At 45.0% G+C, this 12,802-nt stretch overlaps 1 long non-coding RNA gene across 1 annotated transcript in view; it reads left to right on the plus strand.

Moving 5' to 3' along the window:
• LOC123484503 overlaps positions 1–12,802 on the plus strand; it is a 278,369-nt gene that overhangs the window by 212,302 nt on the left and 53,265 nt on the right. The window contains exon 3 of the long non-coding RNA XR_006658556.1: positions 2,506–2,584. This is a non-coding gene — a long non-coding RNA (uncharacterized LOC123484503). The remainder of the gene's footprint in view (positions 1–2,505; positions 2,585–12,802) is intronic.

Raw genomic sequence — 12,802 nt, forward strand, 5'->3', positions numbered from 1 at the left:
TGGTTTCAAGTTTGTATCTCAAACATTTTTTTATGAGCTGATCGTAGCAAAAAATGTAATACTTTTGCATTTCCCGCTGTGTAAACAAAAGGCAAGTAGGCTCAGGATAACTCCTGATAAAGTTGGGTAGCTGATATTCAGAGCTGAAATAGCCAAATTGATTAGTCACAGGAATCAGGACTAATAAAGCCAAATGCAACGACCCGTTTTACAAATGGTAGGCCTACCACATAGATGGGCATTCCTAAAAAAAAAAACATCGGTGAAAATGTAGGCCAGGGACGGGCAACTCCAGTCCTCTGGGGCCTGATTGGTGTCACACTTTTGCCCCAGCCCCAGCTAACACACCTGACTCCAATAATCAACTAGTCATGATACTTCAGTTTAGAATGAAATTAGTTTCATCATCTGTGTTGACTAGGGATGGGGAAAAAGTGTGGCACCACTCCGGCCCCCAAAGGACTGCAGCTCATCCGTGCTGTAGGCTCTAACCCCGTAAGCACTGACTGACACTGACACCTTTTTTTTTGGTGCAGTCCGGACCGGGCTTGATTTCCACGTCCACCGACGTTGGTTTTTGGTCCAGTCCGGACCAAATCTGAACTAGTCATAGACGTCTATGTTTGGACCAGCCTTGATTTGGCCCAAACACAGACGTTTATGAATGACATCTTTTCAACTTTCATTCAGAACTGAAAAGGAACCTGATTTCAACATCTGGAAAATACGTATTTTCAACTTTAATTCAGAATCGAAAATTAACCTGAGTTCAACGTCCAGAAAATAAGTATTTTCACCTTTCATTCGGAACCTAAATTGAACCTAACTTCAATGTCTGGAAAGTACGTATTTTAGATGTATTTTCAACGTCATTTTGCTTACAGGGACTATTATTGTGCTGGGCTGCAATTTTTTTTGTCACGCCTAGGAAGGCAGAACGGCAAGAATAGACAGGAAAACAACATACTTGTCTTTAGTACTCTTCTTGAATGAGTGCAAACTAAGACTACTGTAATAAAAGGGAACATTACAGAACAGTTACGTTTACTGTAGTAGTTAATTAGATCATATTATGTCATGTGCTTGTGTACTGTATTTCATGCCTGCTTGCTGTGTGGTGAGGGTTTCATATATAACAACAGATGGAGGGTGATGGTGAGCTGTAGAGAGGGTGTCATAGCTGTTTCCAATTCCATCATCTTAATTTGCATTTCAGCAGACATTATTCCAGTGATGTGTATACCAATGCATTCAGCATCGTAAGACAGGGATTTATATCTAAACACGTTTTTTTTTTTTATGGATTCTTGAATTGTCGCTTATCGGCGTAATATGAATAAATATATAGCAACCCACACAGGGAAAACTTTAGAACAATTTAAAGAGAGCGTATTCATTCAAAAAGAATAAATTGACATTTACAGGGTACAATTTGAATTAGCCATAGCGATACAGATGCAAAATCCCTCCAATGTGTCAGCTTGAGAGGATAACTGTAGTGATTATGAATGACTTAATAACTAGACAGCAGCACTCAAACTGTATAATTAATGACAGGTCAGTGAGGGTCTGCACTAAGGCTACGGTAGTAAGACACTATTAGCAGCGTTTCCCAAACTCGGTCCTGGGGACCCCCAAAGGGGTACACATTTAGTTTTCTTAGTTGCCCTAGCACTACACAGCTGATTACAAATAAGCAAAGCTTGATAAAGAGCTAATTATTTGAATCATCTGTGTAGTGCTAGGGCAAAAACCTAAACGTGCACCCGGGGGGCAGGATTGAGTTTGGGACACGCTGGGTTAGTGCATAAGAGCACATTACTGGGTCAAATTCAAAGGGTACCTGTACCCTGCAACTTTAAGTCTATGGTTTATGAATACCATTTTAATAGTACTTTATGGTGCTGGGTATATATTCTATTTATCCTACCAAAGGAAATGCTCCCATTCTGATATTATGGCCAATATCTGATGTAATGTAGTGTAAAATATTGTAATATTCCAATAAAGGCTGTTTAGTAGTGGGTCCCACAGCTGCAACCAGTGGGACATGGGTTGTGTCCCGAATTGGCCCTGGTAAAAGTAGTGCACTATATAGGGAATAGGGTGCCATTTGGAACATAGACTTAGTCTGGTGGTCTGTACTGGGGAGACAGCTAATTGGCTAATTGGATATTCTGAACTGTGCTTACGGTCTGATTGTGGCTGATTGTGTTTCCCTGGGGTAGACTGGTAACATTGGTTCCTCAATAGTACCTCATTTTGTCCATTTAGTAGCTATTATGTGATCTGCCTGTCCCGATGGTCCGGAGTTGAATGTGCAATTAATAGCAACAGTGGAATAATGGAATCATCTCTCTCTCTCTCTCTCTCTCTCTCTCTCTCTCTCTCTCTCTCTCTCTCTCTCTCTCTCTCTCTCTCTCTCTCTCTCTCTCTCTCTCTCTCTCTCTCTCTATCATCTCTCTCTCTCTCTCTCTCTCTCTCTTTTCTTTTATTTCTGTGCAGATCGAACGTGTTATCTTCTGTGTCTTCCTGGACACGGACTACAGGATCTACAAGGACAAAATCCCTCAAGTCTTCCAAGGTATGCCTGTTTAGATTAATGCCTGTCATGCCATGTACTGTAACTCTGTTCCTCTGACTTTAGTGCCAGGGACCTTACAAAGTGAGAAGGCCTGTGGATTAGTTGTGCAGTGTTTGAGGGGCAACTCTAGACTAGAGAATCCACCTGAGTACTCTTGTTGGACCATCCAGCTAGCCAACCAGCCAGCTAACCCGCCAGCCAGACAGACAACCAACCCGCCAGCCAACCAACCCGCCAGCCAACCAACCCGCCAGCCAACCAACCCGCCAGCCAACCTGCCAGTCAGTCAGCTCTCAGCTGAAAAGGGCATGTCTCTCTAAAGGAGTCCCAGGGAGCATCCACAGGAAAGCAGGCCTGTCTCCACAGAGACGATAGATTAAAAAACACACACTATTTTCTGCTGCTCCCAGTCTCTACCTCCCCTGCCACACAAGCACACATGCACTCACGCACACACACACACACACACACACACACACACCCCTCCGCTCTCATCTCATCTCTGAGCCCAGTAGCCAGGAGCAACCATTCACCTTCTCTGATGGCTAGGGGACCACGGAGGATTGGAGCTGAAGGGCTGAAGGGGTGTATAGAGAGCTAGTGTGTCTCTCTCTCTCTCTCTCTCTCTCTCTCTCTCTCTCTCTCTCTCTCTCTCTCTCTCTCTCTCTCTCTCTCTCTCTCTCTCTCTCCCTCTCTCTCCCTCTCTCTCTCTCTCTTTCTCCACCTCCCCAACTCTCCGTCTCCTAGACAGAAAACAGTGTCAGGCCTTCATCTTCATTCGACTCTCACGTGGAGAAGGTTTTGTTCCCCCTACTCTGCCTCCCATCACATCCAACCATTCTCTCTCTTCCTCATGCTCCCTCTCCCCCTCTCACTTTCCTCTACACTCCTGTCTTTCCTCCCCTCATGCTCCCCTCTTCCTCTCTCCTTTCTTCCTTCCTTCCTTCCTTCCATCCTCCCTCCCCCCTCCCTCCCTCCCTCCCTCCCTCACTCCCTCCTGAAACTCTTTCCTGAAAGATTGCCTTCACCGTACAGTCAGTAATGATATTGCCTGCCTCTATGCACCTGAGGAGCATGATAATATTAGTGTTGTGAGATGGGTTTCTAGAGCTGTTTTTTTCTGCCGTTATCACTCCCAAAGTGCCAGCAATAAGTACAATACCTACATCTCCATCATCCAAATGTGATGTAGGTAGGGACACATGAGACAAGTGTGCTAGTGTAGAGGAGAGCCTTGGAAAAGTTGGTCATTATTAGTTATCGCTCCCAAAGTGCCATTGATAAGTACAACTCTATAATGTAGTTTTAGGTTTGGATAAGGGAATGGAGGGAGGAAAGCACTGTGCTATTGTTTTACTGTAGAAAGGAGGAAAGCACTGTGCTATTGTTTTACTGTAAAAGGGAGGAAAGCACTGTGTTATTGTTTTACTGTAAAAGGGGGGAAAGCACTGTGCTATTGTTTTACTGTAGAAGGGAGGAAAGCACTGTGTTATTGTTTTACTGTAAAAGGGGGGAAAGCACTGTGCTATTGTTTTACTGTAGAAGGGAGGAAAGCACTGTGCTATTGTTTTACTGTAGAAGGGAGGAAAGCACTGTGCTATTGTTTTACTGTAGAAGGGAGGAAAGCGCTGTGTTATTGTTTTACTGTAAAAGGGGGGAAAGCACTGTACTATTGTTTTACTATAGAAGGGAGGAAAGTAGCAGAAGATTTTTAAGTACTAAGAAAAGAGAGAAGAGAAAAGAGAGAAGATAGATGACAGAAGAGAGAAGAGAGACGATAACTACTACTATTGCTTATTGACATGCACTTCCAAATGATGGAAAGACAACACTGGGCTATTGCACTATTGTAGAGCAGCTAAGCACAAGAACAGCTGTAAGGATGAGGTAATGGAAGACCTTGCTGAAGCTACTTGTTATTGCCCTGCAGTGACTTCTTAATGAGGTCTTGAGAGGTTGAAATAATGGAGAGAAATTAAATTGGAGACCTTTAGAGAAGGGCATGGCTGTAACAGGTGGACGTGCCACACAGTGTGCTTTACCTCAACACACACACACACACACACCAGCCAGGTCGCTCAGGATCCACTTCGGCATCCGAAGTCCGTCCAGTCCACACTGGACTCGGGAAATGCCTTCAGAACTGGCTACTAGGGGCAACGCTGAGCGCTATTATCATCATCAAGTAGCTTGGGTTTTGCTAGGGCGTTGTGAACAGGGGTGGCGGATGGGCGTAAGCCGCGAGCTCCGAGGGTCGCACGTTCAATCCCAGTGAAAGGCACTTGTAAACCATGTGGAGTTGTTTCTGTTTTAACCCTATCCCACACCTTAACCCTTAACCATGTGGAGTTGTTTTAGTGTTGACCCTATCCCACACCTTAACCCTTAACCATAACTCCATAACTCTTAACAAGCATTCGGAATTAATGTCTAAACTTAATCAGCCGCGAGGCGCCGGCGACAGCAGCGAACCAACCCAGGGTGCAGCTGCAGCAGGGGGAGACACCCAGGGTGTCCAAAACACCTCAACATTTTACGTTTGGAGCAACTTAGAAATTTGATGTTTGGAGAAGCGTGGACAAACATCGGAATCTGAAGTCAAATTGGTCAAACCGTGTGTGTCTTGTTGACACACAGGAGCTTTCCCTCATCTCACAGTCTGGGCTTTAATGTGACCTTTGAACTCATAGGTGAAGGCACAGAGTTTCTAAACCCAGAGGTGCAACATCGCGAGACTTCTGGGAACGCTTCCGAAGCAGACCAAGCAGACTAGGGTTTGTGGTGTCAAAATTCTTCCTTAGTTGTTGATTTTCTCGAAATCTAATGGTACAACCTAGATTTGTATTTTATTTATTGTTACATTTTTTTGTAATTTAGCAGACGCTCTTATCCAGAATGACTTACAGGAGCAATTAGGCGACTTACAGGAGCAATTAGGGTTAAGTGCCTTGCTCAAGGGCACATCAACAGATTTTTCACCTAGTCGGCTGGGGGATTCGAACCAGAACCCTTTCGGATTACTGGCACAACGCTCTTAACTGCTCTTAACCGCCAATGTCTTAATTAGTTGAACATGGTATTACTCCAACCTGGTGAAAGTGACAAACTGACACGTTTTCATTTTCGTCAAAAACTACTAAGGAGTGCCTTTGATTTGACGGCCTGCACATGCGCAGTTCGGCACGAGACGACCGTTAGACCCAATAACGTGTTTCTGCACATGAGCTTAGCTAGCCAACATCGCCATGACATCGCCTACAAGCACGATCGTGGATTTCTATTGGAGAATCCATTTCTGCCTGTAGTCGTACTGTACTGTCTTTGGTGAAGGCCACTTCTTTTACTTCCTCCTGGGACTGTGTGTGTGTGCGTGCGTGTGTGTGTGTGCGTGTGTATGTGTGTGCGTGTGTAGTCTGCAGGCAAAGACTACTTTCATTCATCAGGCCCAGACTACGTGGCTGAATAGGTGACCCGTTCACACTCAGGGTCATTGAGTGTCTGCAGGCGGATGTGCTCACATCCCTTAAATGGTGCAGCTATAGAACATTTTGAGGAACTGAGGACCCCATGCCAAATCTTTTCAACCTCCTGAGGGGGAAGGAGGTGTTGTCGTGCCTTCTTCACAACTGTGTCGGTGTGTGTGGGCCATGTTCATTCCTTAGTGATGTGGACACAGAGGAACTTAAAGCTCTCGACCCGCTCCACTACAGCCCCGTCAATGTGGATGGCGGTGTGCTCGACCCTCCGTTCTATAGCCTGTCTCATCGTCGTCGTTGATTAGGCATACCAACGTCGTGTCGTCAGCAAACCTAATGATGGTGTTGGAGTCATGCGCACCCACACAGTTGTGAGTGAACAGAGAGTACAGAAGGGGATTAAGCATTCGCCCCTGAGGGTTTCCCTGTGTTTAGGGTCAGCGTGGCGGATGTGTTGTTGCCTACCCTCACCACCTGGGAGCGTAAGGAAGTCCAGAATCCAGTTGCAAAAGGAGGTGTTCAGTCCCAGGGTCCTGAGCTTAGTGATGAGTTTGGAGGTCCCTTTGGTGTTGAACGCTAAGCTGTAGTCAATGAGCAGCATTCTCACATAGGTGTTCCTCTTGTCCAGGTGGGGGATGGCAGTGTGGAGTACAATAGAGATTGCGTCATCTGTGGATCTGTTGGGGCGGTATGCAAATTGGAGTTGGTCCAGGGTGTCTGGGATGATGGTGTTAATTTGAGCCATGACCAGCCTTTCACAGCATTTCATGGCTACAAATGTGAGTGCTACAGGGTCATAGTCATTTAGCCAGGTTACCTTGGCGTTCTTGGGCACAGGGACTATGGTGGTCTGCTTGAAACATGTAGGTATTACAGACTTGGTCAGAGAGATGTAAATGAAGACACTTGCCAGCTAGTCAGCGCATGCTCTGAGTACACGTCCTGGTAATCCGTCTGGCCCCGCAGCCTTGGGAATGTTAACCTATTTAAAGGTCTTACTCACATCGGCTACGGAGAGCATGATCATATAGTCATCCGGAACAGCTGGTGCTCTCATGCATGGTTCAGTGTTGCTTGCCTTGAAGCGAGCATAAAAGCATTTAGCTAGTCTGGTGGTCATCACTGGGCAGCTCGCGGCTGGGTTTCCCTTTGTAATCTGTGATAGTTTGCAAGCCCTGCGACATCCAAAGAGTGTAGTAGGTTTGAATCTTCGTCCTGTATTGATGCTTTACCTGTTTGATGGCTCGTCGGAGGTCGTAGCGGGATCTTTTATAAGCGTCCGGATTAGTGTCCCGCTCTTTGAAAGAGGTAGCTCTAGCCTTTAGCTCAGTGCGGATGTTGCCTGTAATCCATGGCTTCTGGTTGGGATATGTACGTAGGGTCACTGTGGGATCGACGTTGTCGATGCATTTATTAATGAAGCCGGTGACTGATGTGGTGTACTCCTCAACGTTATCGAATGAATTCTGGAACATATTCCAGTCTGTGCTAGCGAAACATTCCTGAAGCTTAGCATCCGATTCATCGGGCCAATTCCGTATTGCACATGTCATTGGTACTTTCCTGTTTTAGTTTTTGCTTTTAAGCAGAAATCAGGAGCATAGAGTTATGTTCTTATTTGCCAAAGGCAGGGCGAGGGAGAGCCTTGCATCAATTTCTGTGTGTGGAGTAAAGGTTATGTAGAGTTTTTTTTCCCCTCTAGTTGACATGCTGATAGAAATGAGGTATTTTGAGGATTTCAGAGGAGGATTTTAGTTTCCCTGTATTAAAATCACCGGCCATAAGAAGTGCCCCCTCTGGATGTGCATTTTCTTGTTTGTTTATGGCCCTATACAGCTCGTTGAGTGCGGTCTTAGTGCCAGTATCGGTTTGTGGCTATTGTCTGAAATGTTGCAGGATACAATCATTATATTCATACCTGCCATTGTTGTTGAGCAACCTGTACAATATTTTAGAGGCTTTAAAGGGGCAATCTGTAGTTGCTGCATCCATTTATAAATTAATTATATGTACCCACTGATACGTGAAGAATATAACTTAGAAGTGCCTCATTAGCTTAGTTTATCTGTCAGTCCTTGCATCCATAGTTCTGTCTATGAATTTCAGAGTTGTTACATTTCTCCAAACCCATCCCTCAGCTTTTTAATGAAACAGCGGTAGGGAAGACACTTTGTTATTGTTTCAACCACGGATTGCCCCTTTAACTGGTATGGTGAGAGGTGAACCCATCACCCAGATGGCATGAGCAGTCTATTCCAGCATCCCAAAAATCTCCCTCCCTGAACATTACATCCCCAGTCCTCTAACCCCTCCCCCCTTCTCCCTCCTCCCTCCCCGTCAACCCCTTCCTCCATCTTGGGAACCCACATGGCGGTAAAATGATCTGTGAAGGAGAGTGGCTGCCACATGTCTGCCAGGATGATATAGAGTAGTTTTAGGTGAGGCCCCCATCCACCACCATCTTCTCCTGCCAGGCCTGCGGCGCTGCACCACAGATCTATACCGCCACAATTACAGTAGCTTTAGGTGAGGCCTTGAGACTCCAACCTTCTCCTCCTATGCCTCCTCCTCCCTCCCCTCCTCCGCATTCACAGTTATCTTTTACTGGGATCCGATTAATCCCACAAGGCTGCCACTGCCAGGCCTGCGGTGCTAATAGATCTAACACTGTGATTACTGTAGCTTTAGGTGAGGCGTTGAGACCCCGTATCACCCCCCCCCTTTCCTATTCCCCTCCCCTTACATCCTCTCTTCTTTCCTCCCCATCCAAGGCCGTCTCATCCCACACGTCTGCCACTGCCCGGCCTGTGGTACTAATAGCTCAAACTACTCCATGATTACAGTAGCTTTCGGTGAGGCCTTGAGACTCTTTTCCGCTGACTAGATCCACGAAATGGGGGAGCCCTGAGGAAAATAAATTGGGATACAGCTAGAGAAAGTGAGAGAGAGAGCTAGAGAAATTAAGAGAGGTGGGGAGTGAGAGAAAGATGGAGAGAGAGAGAAAGCAAGAGAGAGCGAGAGAGAGCGAGAGAGCAGGGATAAAGCTTCACAGCTAAACCTTTGAAAATCCTAAGACATTTAGAGAATGAGACTGAGAATGAAGGCTTGGGGGGAGAAATGAACTCAACCATGGGGACATCTGTAATTCTGCTGGAGTCAGACAAAAGTCAGACCTCTCTGGCTGCATTCCAAATGGCACCCTATTCCCTATATAGAGCACTACTTTTGACCAGTGCCCCAATGGACATATAGAACACATACAGTGGGGAGAACAAGTATTTGATACACTGCCGATTTTGCAGGTTTTCCTACTTACAAAGCATGTAGAGGTCTGTAATTTTTATCATAGGTACACTTCAACTGTGAGAGACGGAATCTAAATCAAAAATCCAGAAAATCACATTGTATGATTTTTAAGTAATTGATTTGCATTTTATTGCATGACATAAGTATTTGATACATCGGAAAAGCAGAACTTAATATTTGGTACAGAAACCTTTGTTTGCAATTACAGAGATCAAACAGTTCCTATAGGTCTTGACCAGGTTTGCACACACTGCAGCAGGGATTTTGGCCAAATCCTCCATACAGACCTTCTCCAGATCCTTCAGGTTTCGGGGGTGTCGCTGGGCAATACAGACTTTCAGCTCCCTCCAAAGATTTTCTATTGGGTTCAGGTCTGGAGACTGGCTAGGCCACTCCAGGACCTTGAGATGCTTCTTACGGAGCCACTCCTTAGTTGCCCTGGCTGTGTGTTTCGGGTCATTGTCATGCTGGAAGACCCAGCCACGACCCATCTTCAATGCTCTTACTGAGGGAAGGAGGTTGTTGGCCAAGATCTCGCGATACATGGCCCCATCCATCCTCCCCTCAATACGGTGCAGTCGTCCTGTCCCCTTTGCAGAAAAGTATACCCAAAGAATTATGTTTCCACCTCCATGCTTCACGGTTGGGATGGTGTTCTTGGCGTTGTACTCATCCTTCTTCTTCCTCCAAACACGGCGAGTGGAGACCAAAAAGCTATATTTTTGTCTCATCAGACCACATGACCTTCTCCCATCCCTCCTCTGGATCATCCAGATGGTCATTGGCAAACTTCAGACGGGCCTGGACATGCGCTGGCTTGAGCAGGGGGACCTTGCGTGCGCTGCAGGATTTTAATCTATGACGGCGTAGTGTGTTACTAATGGTTTTCTTTGAGACTGTGGTCCCAGCTCTCTTCAGGTCATTGACCAGGTCCTGCCGTGTAGTTCTGGGCTGATCCCTCACCTTCCTCATGATCATTGATACAGACCTCTACATGCTTTGTAAGTAGGAAAACCTGCAAAATCGGCAGTGTATCAAATACTTGTTCTCCCCACTGTATAACACATGTACCGCTGCCAGCATGGGTTCGAATCTGAAGCGTCACTCTTTCAGTAATCTTGGTTAACCCAGAACTAAAGGCTTGTGTAATTGGTCAGATGCTACATTAAGTTCTGGGCATATACACTACCGGTCAAAGGTTTTAGAACACCTACTCATTCAAGGGTTTTTCTTTATTTTTACTACTTTCTACATTGTAGAATAATAGTGAAGACATCAAAACTATGAAATAAAACATATGGAATCACGTAGTAACCAAAAAAGTGTTAAACAAATCAAAATATATTTTATATATGAGATTCTTCAAAGTAGCCACCCTTTGCCTAGATGACAGCTTTGCACACTCTTGGCATTCTCTCAACCAGCTTCATGAGGTAGTCACCTGGAATGCATTTCAATTAACAGGTGTGCCTTCTTAAAAGTTAATTTGTTTAATTTCTTTCCTTCTTAATGTGTTTGAGACAATCAGGTGTGTTGTGACAAGGTAGGGGGGGTATACAGAAGATAGCCCTATTTGGTAAAAAAACCAAGTCCATATTATGGCAAGAACAGCTCAAATAAGCAAAGAGAAACGACAGTCCATCATTACTTTAAGACATGAAGGTCAGTCAATCCGGAAAATGTCAAGAACTTTGAAAGTTTCTTAAAGTGCAGTCGCAAAAACCATCAAGCGCAATGATGAAACTGGCTCTCATGAGGCTCGCCACAGGAACGGAAGAACCAGAGTTACCTCTGCTCAAGTAACAGACACAACGTGGAAAATAGTAAAAAAAGAAAGAAAAACCCTGGAATGAGTAGGTGTGTCCAAACTTTTGACTGGTACTGTACGTGTTAAGAGAAGAGATAAAACAAAGAGCTCCACCGTCTCTCTTTGCAAGTTACGGGCTAGTCTATGGGCCAAATGTCCCCTCCCCTTCCCAAATTCTAAAGACATTAAGGGACGGATAGAAATGTACAGAATACTGGAGGAAAATGGGTGAAGGTCATCCTGTTTCAATTTCAGTCAAGTTGGAGGTTTTTAGTATTTTTTACATCTAGTCCAGGGGAGGATCATGTAATTTGTATTTGATTCCATTTCAATATTTCTCCGTGTTTTAGTAGCTTACTAGGCAGCGTATTGATGTGATGCCGCCCCTCATCTCTGCTTCTCCGCAATATCGATTGTGCCTATAGGCTATTTAGTGTGGTCTCAATCAAATGATCCATAGCCTACAGGCTATAGGCTACGAAGTGCATGCTGGGAGAAGCACAGAGCATAGTTATATTTCTAAGAAAATGTACTTCCTTCACGAGTCTTTTGCGCTGCTGGGGATGTTGTAAATAAAACTAGACTGCATTCAACCACTGCAATGGATATTCCAACCCTGAGCCCCTGACCTGCTCTTACTGAATCCCCCAAAACCAATGGATGTGCTGTGTCTATGGTGGCAGTTCAGGAGGAGAGTCAAAGGTTTCTTCCAAAAACAATTTTTCAATAGGCCTAGTCCAAAGAAATGCACTATCTTGCATGCGGACTATCCTATAGCACAGGTCCGGCGTTGTGTTCTGTTCAGTGTGAAAAGGAAGATGAGGAGAAGGAAACAGACGTTGAAACTTTGATCGCTTGCTACTACTATAATTGATGTATTTATCCGAGTTATTGACCTCACAATAAGCCAGATTCGAGTAATTTACATTTTTAGTGCTGAAACTTGAAGCAGGAGCCGCGGCACAATCAATCGGAAATGGACAGCTCATGGTGCTGAAAGTAGGCAAATTAGAGTAGGCATAATTCATTTAAACCGTCTTCATTTTAATTCGACTTTAGTAACAACAAGAGGGCTTTGTGTTTTCTTCCTAAGACTAAATTAGGCTACAGGCTGCTATATCCAAAGGTTCGTCGTTCAATTCCTCCACTCTTTAAATAGCCTACCTCCTTGTCAGTGAAAGGCTGTTCAGTTAAAACCAAGACTCGAATTGAGGGTGTATGAGAGGGTATGCCATAGGCCTACCTTTTATTAAAGAAAATGGCATAATCTTAAGATTATGAAGAAAATAAAACAGATCCGATTAAACACTACATTACCAAAGTATGTGGACACATGCTCGTCGAACATCTGATTACAAAATCATGGGCATTAATATGGAGTTGGTCCCCCTTTGCTTCTATAACAGCCTCCACTCTTCTGGGAAGGCTTTCCTCTAGATGTCAGAACATTGCTGCAGGGACTTGCTTCCATTCAGCCACAAGAGAATTAGTGAGGTCGGGCACTGATGTTGGGCATTTAGGCCTGGCTCGCAGTCGGCGTTCCAATTCATCCCGAAGATGTTCGATGGGGTTGAGGTCAGGGCTCTGTGCAGTCCAGTCAAGTTCTTTCACACCAATCTCTACAAACCA

This window comes from Coregonus clupeaformis, unplaced genomic scaffold (genome assembly GCF_020615455.1).
Source record: "Coregonus clupeaformis isolate EN_2021a unplaced genomic scaffold, ASM2061545v1 scaf0339, whole genome shotgun sequence".
Lineage (NCBI taxonomy): Eukaryota > Metazoa > Chordata > Actinopteri > Salmoniformes > Salmonidae > Coregonus > Coregonus clupeaformis.